Source organism: Callorhinus ursinus, unplaced genomic scaffold (genome assembly GCF_003265705.2).
Source record: "Callorhinus ursinus isolate GAN/ISIS: 27379988/994484 unplaced genomic scaffold, GSC_fseal_2.0 scaffold18, whole genome shotgun sequence".
Classification (NCBI taxonomy): Eukaryota; Metazoa; Chordata; class Mammalia; order Carnivora; family Otariidae; genus Callorhinus; species Callorhinus ursinus.
In genome coordinates this window covers 15,902,825-15,916,700 of record NW_027397080.1, presented here as the reverse complement: position 1 = coordinate 15,916,700, position 13,876 = coordinate 15,902,825, and positions in this window count along the sequence as shown.

Genomic DNA, 13,876 nt, shown 5'->3' with positions numbered 1-13,876 from the left:
AGATTTGTTGAAGCAGCCCTAACCATCTGAGTCAGAATCATTGGAGTGCTTTTTTTTTTTTAAGATTTCTATGGAACTTTACACAATGAAGTTATTGAAGTTATTTAACAATTGCACAGCAATTTATGAGCATGTCATAATTACTTGCTCATTAAATCTCGTGAGATTTCTGGCAAAAGATCCATGCCATTAGTTCATTTTTTTTAAAGATTTTATTTACTTATTTGAGAGAGAGAGTGAGAGAGAGAGAGAGAGAGACCACGAGCAGGGGGAGGGGCAGAGGGAGAAGCAGGCTCCCCGCTCGATCCCAGAACCCTGGGATCATGACCTGAGCCAAAGGCAGACTCTTAACCAACTGAGACACCCACGCATCCCTAGTTTATTTTTTTTATTTAAATTCAATTAGCCAATATAGAGTACATACTTAGTTTCAGATGTAGTGTTCAATAATTTACCAGTTGCATATAACCCAGTGCTCATCACAGCACGTGCCCTCCTTAATGCCCATCACCCAATTTTATAAGCAAAGTAACCGAAGCAGGGAATTGTGAAGTTTCTCAAGGTCACACAACCAGGTTTCTGCTGAGCAAGAACTTTCCTTCAAAGCTCCTGCTCCCACAGGGGCACCAGGGTTAAGCATCTGCCTTCGGCTCAGGTCATGATCCCAGGGTCCTGGGATTGAGCCCTGCATTGGGCTCTCTGCTCAGTGGGAAGTCTGCTTCTCCCTCTGCCCCCCGCCCCCGCGCTTGTGTGCTCTCTCTCTCTCAAATAAATAAAAAAATCTTAAAAAAAAATGCTCCTGCTCCTACAAACTTATGTTGCAATCCCAGTGTAGTGGTTCAGCTGCCCATTATTAGTTTCCCCCTCAAGATGTGGGACAGATTGGGGGCGTGCCTGAACATCTGGGAATGAGGGATAATGGTGAAGACTCCTGGAAGTAAGTGTAGAAGTGCCAGTGGTTGGTGTTGGCATTGCCATTAGCATTTTGGCTGCATCATGGACCCTATCAGTATGTCATTGCATGCCTAGATGATGCAAACACACATTTGCAATAGAGTTTAGTTAGTTTTAGTCAGTTTGAGATTTTCACATCAGAAAGTCCAAAATTGTAATTCCTAATCCAGGCAACACATCAAAATACCTGAGAGTTTTAAAATTAAGCCAAAGCCTCAGGACCAGTAAATCCAAATCTCTGAGACTGGGGTGTGAGCTTGGGTATTTTCAAAATCTCCCCCTTTTTCCAATATGTGACCAGAGTAGTAAACCTCTGGTATAAAGGATCCCTGCAGATCTGTTGATATGGTTGGGCAGGTTGTTCACTGGATAAGGACACCTAACTAAAGGGGCCAGGGAGGACTAAAATTCAGCCCACACCCTGCTCATTAAGCAGTGTACTCTATTTTAGGGGTGGCATCTACTCTGAAAGAGTCACCTTTTTTTTTTAAGACTTTATTTCTTTATTTGACAGAGATATAGTGAGAGAGGGAACACAAGCAGAAAGAGTGGGAGAGGGAAAAGGGAGGGGCACCTGGGTGGCTTAGTCAGTTAAGCGTCCAACTCTTGGCTTTAGCTCAGGTCATGATCTCAGGGTCATGAGATTGAGCCCCACATGGGGCTCCGCACTCTGCAGGGAGTCTGCTTGAGATGGTCTCTCTCCCTCTCCCTCTGCCCCGCCCCCCATGCATGTGCTCTCTCTCTCATAAATAAATAAATAAATAAATAAATAAATAAATACAAGAAATCTTTAAAAAAAGATGTCTATTCAAGTCCTTTACATATTTTGAACTGTCTTTTGGTTGTTGAGTTGTTTGGGTTTTTTTTTTTTAAGATTTTTTTATATTTGACAGAGAGAGATCACAAGTAGAAGGGAAAGGAAGAGGGACAAGCAAACTCCCCACTGAGCACAGAGCCCAAGGTGGGGCTCAACATGGGGCTTGATCCCAAGACCCTGAGATCATGACCTGAGCCTAAGTCAGATGCTTAACCAACTGAGCTACCCGGGCGCCCCTGGCTGTTGAGTTTTAAGAATTCTTTATATACTCTGGACATAAGATCTGTCTGCAGATCCATCCTCTGTGCTGTCTGGAAGTTGCAGAAGAGTATATATATATAATTTGCTACATATATAGATATTTGCTACATATATATAAATATATGTTTGTGTGTATCTGTATATATATCCCAAATATACATAAATATACAAAATAAGAAGGAAATACTTATACCAATTATAGTCCTCATTTCTGTAACTGGTCATGGTTGTACCTGGTATTTTTTTTTTAAGTAGGCTTCAAGCCCAGCATGGAGCCCAATGCAGGGCTCTAACTCATGACTCTAAGATCAAGACATCAGCTGATGGGCGCCTGGGTGGCTCAGTTGGTTAAGCGACTGCCTTTAGCTCAGGTCATGATCCTGGAGTCCCAGGATCGAGTCCCGCATCAGGCTCCCCGCTCAGCGGGGAGTCTGCTTCTCCCTCTGACCCTCTTCCCTCTCGTGCTCTCTATCTCTCATTCTCTCTCTCTCAAATAAATAAATAAAATCTTTAAAAAAAAAAAAAGACATCGGCTGAGATCAAGAGTTAGATGCTTAACTGACTGAGCCCCCCAGGCACCCTTGTAGCTGGTATTTTTAACTACCTTCTTCCACTACTCATTCTTTTTTTTTTTTTAAGATTTTATTTACTTATTTGACAGAAAGAGAGTGAGACTACAAGCAGGCAGAGCAAGAGAAGCAGGCTCCCCGCCGAGCCAGGAGCCTGATGAGGGGCTCGATCTCAGGACCCTGGGACCACGACCCAAGCCAAAGGCAGATGCTTAACCGACTGAGCCACCCAGGTGCCCCCCACTACTCATTCTATATTCCCTTTGCCTTCAAAGGGAAGCCTACAAGCACCTCAGCTGGTTATGGTTCTTTACATGGTAGGTTGACCCAAACCTTCATTCCTAATGGGTCTGGGCCATTAGTAGTCCTGCCAGGATTGAGCTGCAATTTTCCATTAACCTTAACACAGGGCATGATAATACTAAGAGATGCTCTAAGAGTCTCCTGTGTTTTGGACATACTCTTCCTTACTTTGACTGTGGAGTAGTAGTCCAATTTCTCCTTGGTAGTCAGGATCAGTCACCCTAGCCAGCACAGTAACTCACTTTGCCTATTGATTCAGAGGCATAAGGAGTCAAAAATGGCCAGGCAGCAGTCCTACCTTCCACTTCAATGGAACCATTGTTTGGAACTAAGACCTCTAGGCCAGCAGAGCATAAGTCCACAGGAATAAGAAGCAAAATTTTGCTAGTGGGGCACTAGGGGTAATATAGTGAATGGTGTCATTCACATTTCCACCCCTTGATTCCTAGACCTGTGAATCCTAGCTATGGGAGAAGCATCACCATATACTGGATGCTGACTCAGAGCATATACAGCTTTTGGAAGAACCTTGCCCTAGCCCTGCAAGGTATTGCCACCCAGCTAGCACTGAGTCTTCAAAAGGCCATTCCACTGTCATATCAAGCCAGCTGCTCCAGGATGGTAGAGAACATGGTAAAACCAGTGAACTCCATAAGCATGGGCCCATCACTACGCTTCATTTGCTGTCAGGTGAGCTCCTTGACCAGAAGCAACGCTGTGTGGAATATTATAATGGTACGTAACACATTCTGTAAGCCCATGGATGATGGTTTTGGCAAAAGCATTGCATGTAAGGAAGATAACTTTGTTATGCAGGGTGTCTTTTCCAGTGAGAATCAAACACTTCTCCTTCCATGATAGAAGGGGTCCAATGTAACCAACCAATGTAACCAACCTACTACCAGTAGGTAATCACTCCAGGGAATGGTGTCATATCAGGAGGTTTTGTTGGTCATTACTCCTGGCAGATTTGGCACTCAGCAGTAGCTATAGCCAGGCTGGCCTTGGTGAGTGGAAGTCCATATTGCTGAGACCAGGCATAAACTCCTTGCTACCATGGCCACTTTGTGATGAGCCCATTAGGTGATGACAGGGGTGGCTGGAGAAAAAGGTTGACTGGTATCCACAGAATAGGTCATCCTGTCCACTTAATTATTAACATTTCCTTTGCTGAGGTCACTCTTTGGTGAGCATTCATATATGACACAAATATCTTCACATTTTTTGCCCATTTAGAGAGGTCTATCTACATACCTCTTCCCCAAATTCTCTTGTCATCAATTTTTCAATAATTTTCCTTCCAAGTCTCTTATATCCAGCCAAACCATTGGCCATAGCCCACGAACCAGTATATAATTGTATGTCTAGCCATATTTCTTCTTCCCAAAAAAGTGAGCAACCAGGAACAATACTTGAATTTCTGCCCACTGGGAGGATTTTCCTTCACTGCTGACCTTCACAATGTCCCAGAAAGGGGCTACAGCTGTCTACTTTCAGGTGGTGCCTGCATATTGCACAGAACCATTTACAAACCAGGCCTGAGTCATTTCTTTGTCTGTAAACTGATTATAGGGAAGTCCACATGAAGCCACAGATGTAGGCTGGGAAAGAGAAAGTAATGTAATAGGAGTGGGACCATAGACACTTGGGATACCTCATGTAGCTAACTTGTACCTTCTGGGTCGGCTCAGGCCCAATCATATATATGTGCCACTTCCATTTGATGATAAAGTGTGCTGTGTATGCCCAACTTTATACCTTGGTGAGTCAGAAACACCCAGTTCAAATGGGCACCTCAGATATCATGGTAATTTGGTTGGTCCATGGTTAAGCATTTAGTTTCTACTAAGGCCCAGTAGCAGGCCAAGAGCTATTTCTCAAAAAGAGAGAAGTTGTCAGCAGAGGATAGCAGAGTTTTGCTCCAAAATCCTAAGGGCCTAGGCTGCAATTCACTTATATGGGCCTGCCAAAGATTCCAAACAGCCTCCCCATACATCACTGACACTTTAGGCACCATTGAATCTGCTGGATTGTATGATCCAAATTGCAGGGCAGCCTGCACCAGAGTCTGGACTTCTCTCTTGCTCTGATCCCCACCCATAACTAGCAGCTTTTCAGGTTTTTCAGTAAACAGGTTGAAATAATACATTCAAATGAAGACCATTGCCTCCAAACTCCAAAAAGTCCTACTAAGTGTTATGCCTGTCTTTTAATTGTAGAAGGGGACAGATAAAACAATTTATCCTTCATTTTAGAAGGAATATCACAGCATGCCCCACATCACTGGATCCCTGGAAATTTCACAAAGGTAGAAGGCCTTTGAATTTTTTCCAGATTTATTCCCCACGCTCTGACACACAAATGTCTTACAAATAAGTGTAGAGTAGTTGCTACTTCTTGCTCATTAGGTCTCATTAGCATGATGTCACAATGTAATGGACCAGTGTGATATCTTGTGGAAGGGAAAGGTGATCGTAATGGCCTGAATGTTTGTGCCCCTCAAAATTCATATGTTGAAATTACAACCCCTAATGGGATGGTATTACAAGGTGGGGCCTTTGGAAAGTGATTAGGTAATGAGGATGTAGCCCTCATGAATGGGATTAGTGCCCTTATAAAAGTGACCCCAGAGAGCTCATGTATAGGCTATACAGAATTGGCTCAGCAATTATGGAGGCTGAGACGTCCCATGGTCTGCCATTTGCAAACTGGAGACCCAGAAAAGCCAGTGATGTAGTATTAGTCTGAGGTCAAAGGCCTGAGGATCGGGGCACCTGGGTGGCTCAGATGGTTGAGCATTGCCTTCAGCTCAGGTCTTGATCCCAGGGCCCTGGGATCGAGCACCGCATCAGGCTCCTGGCTCAGCGGGGAGCCTGCTTCTGCCTCTGCCCCTGCTCATGCTCTCTCTCTCTCTCTCTCTGTATCTCAGTGTCTCAAATGAATAAATAAAATCTTTTTTAAAAAAAAAGGACTGAGAATCAAGATAATTAATAGTGTAAGTTTTAGTCCAAGTGCAGAAGACCTATGTCCCACCTAAGTAGTCAGGACAAAGAGAAAATTCTCCCTTTCTTTGCCTTTTTGTTTTATTTGGGACCTCTGTGAGTTAGATGGTGCCCATTCATATGGGGGAGGGAAATCTGCTTGACTCAGTGTATTGAGTAAATGCTAAATCTCATCTGGAAACACCCTTATAGCCTCAACCTAGAAATAACGTTTAGCCAAATATCTGGGTACCCTGTTGTCCAGTCAAATCAATACATAAAAATTAGCCACCACACCAGCTGAAAGCAAACTATTTCTGGTGGTCCTTATCGACAGGTATGGAGAGAAAAGCATTTGCCAGCTCAACAGCTACATACCAGATACCAGGGAATGTGTTAATTTGCATCCCCATGCTCATCCTTTTCTCTCCCCACATTGTCCAGTGACATTAGGAGTAACCAGCCAATAACTAAATACCTTTCTTGGGGGCACCTGGGTGGTTCAGATGGTTAAGCATCTGCCTTCAGCTCAGGTCATGATCCCAGAGTCCTGGGATTGGGTCCCGCATCGGGCTCCCTGCTCCTTGGGAGCCTGCTTCTCCCTCTGCCTCTCTCTCTCTGTCTCTCATGAATAAATAAATAAAATCTTTAGATAGATAGATAAATAAATAAATAAATAAATAAATAAATAAATAAATACCCTTCCTGGTATCTGTAGTCCTAAAAACAAAGGTTACTTAGCTCGTGGGTGAAAGATGCAATGAATTGAAAATCACCTGGTCTGTGAAGTAGTAGGATTCTTCTAGGAGTGTATAATTCATTTATTTATTCATTAATTTATTAAAACAAACAGTTATTGAATGCCTCTTATGTTCCAGGCACTGTGCTAGGTGCCAGAATACAACAGAAAACCAAAGTCCTGCCTTCCTGGAGTTTCCATAATGTGAAAAAGGCAAAAATTAAACAAGTTTGTATGTTAGGTGGAAGAAAAATAAAGCAGGGTAAAGGGATATAAAATGGCTGAAATTGAACTATTTTATGTAGTGTGATCAGGTAAAGTTGTCACCTTATAGAGTGTCCTGACAAGATACAGGACTAAAGAGTATAATAACAGGGGCACCTGGCTGGCTCAGGTGGAAGATCATACAACTCTTGATCTTGTGATGATGAGTTAGCCCCTTGTTGGGCATAGAGATTACTTTAAAAAATAAATAGTAAAATTTATGAAGAAAAGAATATAATAACATAAGCTATGAAGATACAGAGCATTTCAAGCCGAAGTTTAATAGCAAAGGCAAAGGCTTTGAGACAAGTGTGGCTTAACATGGTCAAAGCAAAGTAGCCAATATAGCTAAGCAGAGTGAGCAAAGGGGGGTGAGACACTGGTGATATTGCACATCTGGTAGCAAAATTTCCTCCTCTGAACATTCCATTCCATTTGTTTTTGTTGTTGTTGTTGTTTTACATTCCATTTAGTTTTATGCCAACTGGCTCGCTTTGGCCTAGTCTTATAAAAAAACCCAACAGACCAAACACCTCAAGTTAATGAGTGAAGAACCAAATGAGGTAGTTAAAAGAGATGGTGAGATAAGAAACCCTGCTTCTAATTCCCACTCTGCCACTACCTTACACTTTGACCTTGAGCAAGGATGTGTTTGAGCAAGAGTGAATAGAAGCAAGTAAATGTGAAAGGGAAGGCACAGAACCATCATAGGGCTTTGAATGCCATGTTAAGGAATCTTGACCCTGTCCAGAGGTTTCAAAGTCAGGTTCCTACAGAGACCAAGCTAGTAATGTAATGAGTCAAGTGGTCTATGTGTTACTGTTATGGGAACTGAGAATTGGAGGAGACAAGCCAGCTACCCAGTCCTAATGATGGCACCAGGAACACAGGCTCAGTAACCTATCTTACTTGTTTTCTAAGATAATTCACAATTGGGGGATTTTACAAAAATCTCCCAATTTTTAAAGCTTAGCAACTTACTCAATTTTTTGTTAAACCCAGAGGACTGAACAATATATTTCAGCAGAACAAATATGACCCCTTGTATGTCCAAACACAACCTGGACAATGACAGCCATGAAGAGTTTTGTCTAGGAGTGACTTGGTCAGACTATTTTCAGGGTTCTTTGCTTATCTGAGCTATTTATTTATTTCTGTCTTCCTCACCTGTTTGATCCTGGCAGTATTTGGCTCTGTACTCCTGCCTGAATCACAGGCTCGGTACTCCTGCCTGAACCACAGCACTAGGTCCATCAGAGACATTGCTATGGACTGAAATCCCCTCAAAATTTGTGTGTTGAAGCCCTAACCCCCAATGTAACGGTATTTGGAATTGGGTCCTTTGGAAAGTAATTAGGTTTAGATGAAGATGTGAGAGTGGGGCCCTCATGATGGGACTGGTGCCCTTATAAGAAAAGACTCCAGAGAGCTTACTTGCTAGTTCTTGGCCATGGAAAGACACAGCAAGAAGGTGACCATCTGCAAGCCAGGAAGAGAGCTCTCACCAAAACTCAACCATGCTGGCACCCTAATCTCAGACTTCCAGGCTGCAGAACGGTGACAAAATAAATATCTGTTGTTTAGGCTACCCTGTCTATGGAATTTTGTTATGGCAGCCTAAGCTGACTAAGACAGGCATCAATAATGTTCAAAAATAAACTTCTTAAAGTTTTTACAATTAGCATCAAGAGTCTTAAATATATTTGCTCATAGCCTTCGACTCATGAATTTGCTTCTAGAAATTTAACCTAAAGAATGAATCAGGGATAGGGGTGCCTGGGTGGCTCAGTCATTAAGTGTCTGCCTTCGGCTCAGGTCATGATCCCAGGGTCCTGGGATCCAGCCCTGCATTGGGCTCCCAGCTCCGCAGGAGGCCTGCTTCTCCCTCTCCCACTCCCCCTGCTTGTGTTCCCTCTCTCACTGTGTCTCCCTCTGTCAAATAGATAAATTAAATCTTAAAAAAAAAAAGAATGAATCAGGAATAAAATACAATACATTGTATGCTAGAGTTTTATCTCATCTTGATGTATTGTAGTGAAAAATTGGGAGAAAGACCCTAAATTTCCAGCAGTAGGGATCAAGGAATGAATTATATCACATATAAGCATTCCGCAACCATTAAAAATTATGTTTGGGGGCACCTGGGTGGCTCAGTCGGTTAGGTGTCCAACTCTTGGTTTCATCTCAGGTCATGATCTCACAGTCCCTGCTCAGTGCAGAGTCAGCTTCAGTTTCTTTCTCCTTCCCCCTCTGCCCCTCCCCACTTGTGCGAATGTTCTCTCTCTCTCTCACTTGCGCTCTCACTCTCAAATAAATAAATAAAATCTTTGAAAAAATTATGTTTGGGGTGCCAGGCTGGCTCAGTTGGTAGAGCATGCAACTCTTGATCTTGGGGTCATGAGTTCAAACCCCACTTGCAGATAGAGTTTACTTTTAAAAAAATTCATTAAAAGGGCACCTGGGTGGCTCAGTTGTTTGAGTGACAGACACTTGGTTTCAGCCCAGGCCTCAATCTCGGGGTTGTGGGACTGAGCCCCGTATCAGGCTCCATGAGATTCTCTCTCTCCTTTTCCCTCTGCTCCTACCCTCCCCACCCTGCTAGTGCTCTCTCTCTCTCTCAAAAAAAAAAAAAAAATCATTAAAAATTACATTGAAGAAGGGGTGCCTGGGTGGCTCAGTCGGTTTGTTACAGAACCTAGACTGGATCACCCGACGGAAGAACCAAACGGCACTCAGAGATCTTGGAAGACAGGATGTTTATTTAATGCTGGCGGTCACAGAGGAGCGTGCTCTCCAAAGGTCTGCCCCGAGCACAAAGGAGGTAATTTATACACTTCTACTTCCACATACTTGGTACTTTCGCACACTTATCAAGCGGGGCAGGAGGGAAGCGGGACTGGGATTCCCTTGCTGGCTTGGTCGGCCACCTTAGAGCACAGACTTCCCTTATCAGGCTGAGCGTCTGCCCTCAACTCAGGTAATGATCCCAGGATGCTGGGATGGAGCCCAGCATCGGGCTCTCTGCTCAGTGGGGAGCCTGCTTCTCCCTCTCCCTCTGCAGCTCCCCTGCTCTCTCTCTCTGTCAAGTAAATAAATAAAATCTTTTTAAAAATTATGTTTAAGGAATATTTAATATTATGAAAAGTATCATGAAATGTAGTAAGTGGAAAAAGCAAGCTACACAACTATAATTTATATACACAAATATAAGCATGTTAAAGGCAGACTATAAGAGTAATATGTAATATATAATAAACATATGCAAGGAATAAAAAACCAATATGTTATCATTGGTTCTCTCTTGGTAGTGGGACTAGGATTTTTTCTAGGATGTTTTCTCCCTCTCTCCTTAAAGGAATTTTTTGGGGGGGCGGGACGCCTGGGTGGCTCAGTCAGTTAAGGTCCAACTCCTGATTTCAGCTCAGGTCATGATCTCAGGGTTGTGAGATAGATCCCCGAGTGGGGGCTCCACACTGGTCTGGGAGCCTACTGGGAGTCTGCTTAAGATTCTCTCTCTTCGGGGCGCCTGGGTGGCTCAGTCATTAAACGTCTGCCTTTGACGCCTGTCATGATCCCAGGGTCCTGGGATGGAGCCCCGCATCTGGCTCCCTGCTCAGCGGGAAGCCTGCTTCTCCCCCTCTCACTCCCCCTGCTTGTGTTCCTTCTCTTGCTGTGTTTCTCTCTCTGTCAAATAAATAAATAAAATCTATTAAAAAAAATAGATTCAGGGGCGCCTCAGTGGCTCAGTTGTTAAGCGTCTACCTTTGGCTCAGGTCATGATCCCAGGGTCCTGGGATCCAGCCCCGCACTGGGTTCCCTGCCCTGCGGGAAGCCTGCTTCTCCCTCTCCCACTCTCTCTGCTTGTGTTTCCTCTCTCGCTGTGTCTCTGTCAAATAAATAAATAAAATCTTTTAAAAAAAAATAGATTCTCTTCCTCTCCCTCTCCCTCTATCCCTCCTGCTCCCCCTCTCCAATCAATCAATCAAGGAATTTTTTTCTAAGTTACAGACAGAATACATCTTGTCATTATAAAAAAAATTTTTTTAAAGGGCGCCTGGATGGCTCAGTTGTCTAAGCGACTGCCTTCGGCTCAGGTTGTGATCCTGGAACGAGCCCCACATCGGGCTCCCCGCTCAGCAGGGAGTCTGAGTCTCCACCCTCTCATGCTATCATTATCTCTCTCAATAAATAAATTTTAAAAATTCTTAAAAAATAAATTTTTTTAAAGTGTATGAAGAATCGTATAATTTCTCTATTGGCCCTCCACCCCAGAGGTAACTGGATATTAAGTTTGTTGCCAACTGCATATCTTTCCAGACAGTCCATGAGATTATTCTATATATATTCTATATATATCATTGTGCAGCTTGTTTTTTGTTTTAACATTAAATCCTGCACACCTTTTCATTTCACATAGCTACCTCTTTCTGTTTCTTTGCAAGATGTTCCATTGTGTGGGTGAAAGCATCTTACTTTAACCAATCCCCTTTGATGGGTATTTTGATCGCTTCCAGTTTTATGCTTTTACCACGATAGAACAACCAACAGGAGTCATACCAACTTAGGGCAGAAAGCCCAAAAAACATTAAAAAATCAAAACGGGGAAGATATCATTTCGTGTTATTTCTTTTTTACCTTTATACTTTTCTGTATTTTCTAAATTTTCTGCAATAACATATGTCACTTATAATTTGGAGGGTAAACACATAAACTAAAACCAAACGCTCATTGAAAAGAAGAAAAGGAAAGAGAAAAAAAAGAAAGAAGTGGAAATAGACGGAGTAGTTCCGGCCCCCTTCCACCAAGCGGGGCCCGGACGGAGGGAGGGGCGGGCAGGCGCGGTCTGCACCAATCACAGCTCGGTTGATAGGCAGAGTCAGAAGATTTGAAGATACTCCCCGCCCCGCAAACAGCCTCGGGGCTTAGTTTCCTTAACCAGCCAAGAAACCTGCCTGCGCCTAGCCTGCGCGCCGCTGCGGGCTGCTATTGGCTGCCATATAACCCCACCCATCTTCCTGTTCATTGGCTGCCGCGGTTTACGTAAGAGGAGCCTGTTGCCGAGCGAAAAGAAGCGCTGTAGCTTTCGCTAGGAAGAGGCAAGACTGTAACAGTACATGGTACCTTTGGGTCAAAAAAGCAATGATACTAACCACCGTTAATCCATTTCCTGCTAAATGCCAGGCTCTGTGCTCCAAAGTTTTAAAAAAATATTAACGGTTAAATCACCTTTCTTGAGCACCCACTATCTGCCAGTCATTGAGTCAGATATTTTAAAGTAAGAACCGTAACATATAAATACTAATAATTACAGTTTATTGAGCACTTAATCTGCATCAAGCCTTGTTAAGGAATTTGTATGCGTTAGCTCTCATCCTCACAACAGCCCCTGTGGAAGTAAACTTGATTGCCCCCTTTTACACAGTAGGAAACTGAGTTTGAGAGAAGTGAAGTGACTTGCATAGGTGCACACAGCTAGAAAGGGTTAGAACTGAAGCTTGAATTCCGATATCCTGATTCCAAGTCCAACTTATTTTCTGGGGGGAGTGGGTAGAGAAGTCTTTCAGTAGGAGGAGTTGGGACAGGATGGTGACAAGGGCCAGAGACATTACTCCAAGGACAGACCTCAGGGCGACTGTCTGAAAATGGGAAGTGTAGGGTTTCTAGGAGTGGAGAAGAGAGGGAAAGAGGGAGAGAACAGAAGAGCAAAATCAATTTTTTTTTTTCTGGAAAAGTGAGGCTATAGGCTTGCACCAGGGCAGCCTATAATGGTGCAAGTGACCCTGCAGTGGGGGCTTGGACAAAGGTTCTAGTCTCTGCCCTGTGACTAACTTTCTGGGGGCCCTCAAGCTTCCTGCCTGTAAGATGAAAGAGTAAGTCAGAACAACGGGAAGTACATTCAGGCTGGGAGGTCTTTTGGGAGTCTGGTCCCTGCTGGCATCAAAGGAATCCTCAGCAACCACACGAATTTATTTAGCTGTTGCCTGGACTCTTTTCAGGACCTTTACGCGGTGACATGGGACCTGACAATCCTATAAACTTAAAATGGTTTTGGGGTGGCCTTCAAGCCATCCTTTGGCCCAGTCGGGTCTGAACTGTGGCAGAGTGTTGCCTGCAGGGGGCGCCCAAGGCTCGCTCAGCCAACAAAACCAAACTGAAATTCTTCGTGAATTATTCCAAAGCACCCAGCTGGTCAGTTTTTGTATTTTATTAAGAGGGGTGAGGCTTTTGAAACCTGATCGTTTCTGTCCACAGTATACAATTGATGAAACTGAATTATACGCATTGCCCAGCACGAGTCCTCTCTACAGTGGCTCCGAAGGGTTGGAGCTCATTTCAGTTCCTTTGTTTTACAGATGAGGAAACAAATTCTAAAAGCTAAAAAAAAAAAAAAGAAAGAAAAAAAATCACTTTAGGTCGCATAGCTAAAATCTAGCACCCTAGGTGCCTGACTCCTGGGCAGTGGTCTTAGGAGACAGTTGGCTATGTTTCCTAGAGTCTGTGGCAGTCCTACCCCTTAATGCACAACTCCAAGGGACAATTTCAATTTTGGTTGTAAGGCTTGACAGCAGAGACCTGTCAGCCAGCAGGATCTTCCTCAGCACCTAGCATAATGCCTGCGTAATGAGTAATTAAATGTACCAATGTGTGAATGAGCCATGGAGGGTGGTTCTGATTTATCAAACCAGTTGGAGTTAGGTATCTTTCCTGAAAGTTCCCTCAAGGCAGGAATTGTATTCTGAGATGGGGGGGCAGTGAAAACAGTAAAAAGAGCTCAGAAAATTACAGCTGGGGTGATAAATCACAGCCCCAGGTATGGTCAGGGTACAAGGTTATTATAGCAAAGCGATTCTAGAATTTGGGATTAGAAAATTAATTCAGGAAGAATGAACACAGAACAGATGAGAATCCCATTAGGGTTAAAATCTGTGAGAGGGTCTGAAGCTGAAGAAACCTCAAAAACATTTCAAATCCAATCTAGATGTATCTT